The sequence below is a fragment of the Aulonocara stuartgranti genome (assembly GCF_965226115.1).
Source record: "Aulonocara stuartgranti genome assembly, chromosome: 7".
Classification (NCBI taxonomy): Eukaryota; Metazoa; Chordata; class Actinopteri; order Cichliformes; family Cichlidae; genus Aulonocara; species Aulonocara stuartgranti.
Genome location: NC_138945.1, coordinates 12,066,705 through 12,068,822, shown reverse-complemented (window position 1 = coordinate 12,068,822; position 2,118 = coordinate 12,066,705). Strand labels below are relative to the sequence as shown.

Here is a 2,118-nt window from a genome sequence, read left to right as displayed (position 1 = left end):
ACAATGTGGGTCTCACAGGTAAACACTGCAACCCCCCCCCCCCCCCGATATGCCTTTTGAACATCTAATGATGGATTTTATTGAATTGACACCAGCCGAGGGAAAGAAGTATTGTCTGATGGTAGTGGACATGTTCTCTAAGTGGGTAGAAGCATTCCCCACTAAAAGTGCAGACAGCAGTGCAGTGGCAAAAGCCCTCCTGTCAGAAATCATTCCCAAGTGGGATATCCCGGGGAAAATCACAAGTGATAATGGCACTCACTTTGTGAACCAGGCATTGAAGGAAATCAGCGAGCAACTAGGTTTCAAATTGCAAACACACTGTGCATATCACCCACAATCTGGAGGTGCGGTGGAGAGAATGAATGGCTCCTTAAAGTCCAAGCTGGTGAAGTGCTGTGAAGAAACTGGCCTCACGTGGCCAAAAGCACTTCCCCTCGTGCTGATGTATGTGCGCACACGGACCAAACCCCCAGTACACCTCAGCCCTTATGAGGTGTTATATGGACGACCTGCCAGAGAGGGGGCAGAACCCCCGAAATGGACAGGCATGTCCACAGAGTAGTGCAACAGCGAAATGATTGTGTACTGTCAAAATCTCTCCAGGATTCTCGCATGTACACAGAGCAGTGAAAGCAACCCTGCCCAGGCCAGCAGAAGGACCCCTGCACCCGTTCAAACCAGGGAACTGGGTGTTAGTGAAGGATTTCAGGAGGAGACACTGGAAGGCGAAGCGGTAGCTGGGCCCATTCCAAGTCCTACTGGCCACAAACAGCGGTGAAGGTTGGAGAACGAGTTACTTGGATCCACGCCAGCCACTGTAAGCTGTTTGGAGGAGAATCACCTGGAATGGAGAAACAACCGGACGAGACAAGCGGGACAGAATAATCCCCGCACCTCATTCAGGTAGTAGGCAGTCTACCCTCTACCTGCAACGATGCAACAAGCCAGGAAGCAGCTCATCACTGGGGTAGCCCTGATGCTCTTCAGTGGGCTGATGATTGCCCTCTGGAACCCATTTTCCAGGAGACCAAACTTCCCGGGACAATGCCACGACTCCAAAGAAGACTCCTATTATTTAATCATAGGAGTGGATCAGGCCGGCGCAGACACAATGGGCATAATAAAGGTAAGACTACATCGTGCATTAAGCCCAAACCACAGTGTGACCCATGCTAATGCAACGGAGGTCACCGCCACCATAGCTAAGCAAACATTCAGACCACCAAATACTTGGCTTGACTGGATAACATACACGGCCAGTGTAAGTAACATGACAGACTGTGTGGCCTGCTCTGCAGCTGCTCTGCAGCCTGCCCCACACTGTTCACTGTGCCTGTCCCTTTATTGTTCTGGAGAACAGACCAGGAATTGATTGCATGCTCCACCCCCCGTCTCCCCATGCCTAACCAGAGTAAATGCCACCCCCGTAGGGAGCTCCTGATGATTTATCGTGTGCTAAATAATAAATGTCACAAAATGGGAAAATATGAGCAGCATTAACGTGGCTTGAGCCAATCTGTTCTGGTGGTGCGTTGACAAGGTGTTAAGTGGTGTGCCTACTCTGCCCAGCAGCTGGTCAGGAACCTGGACCATTGTGAGGTTGGCTCTCCCTATAGTGTTAGCAGGGTCCCACACCTCTGCAGAGACCCATGTGGGAAGGGCCCGTAGGACCACAACGGAAGATTTTGATTTGACTAAAAACTCCACAACTTATATAGACGCTATAGGTGTCCCCAGAAGTGTCCCTGATGAGTTTAAATTGGTTAACCAGGTTGCAGGGGCTCGAAGTCTATCTTTCTATGGGTAACTCCGAATAAGAATATGGACAGAATAAACTATGTCCATTACAACGTCCAGCGACTGGCCAAATCTGACACGGGATGCAGTGGCAGGCCTATCTGAACAGCTGGCTGCCGCATCCTTGATGGCCTGGCAGAATCGAATGGCTCTGGACATGCTCTTGGCTGAAAAAGGGGGGGTCTGCACTATGGTGGGTCCTCTGTGCTGCACTTTCATTCCAAAAAACACAGCTCCAGGCGGCACTGTAACCAGAGCCTTGGAAGGTTTGCAAACACTGTCATCCCAAATGACAGAGGACTCCGGCATTAATAACCC

The 2,118-nt window shown here is 50.6% G+C and overlaps 1 protein-coding gene across 6 annotated transcripts in view; it reads right to left on the bottom strand.

Annotated features, from left to right (window-relative positions):
• Window positions 1-2,118, bottom strand: part of nrg1 (neuregulin 1) — a 62,119-nt gene that overhangs the window by 13,120 nt on the left and 46,881 nt on the right. The gene's annotated exons all lie outside the window — the stretch shown is intronic.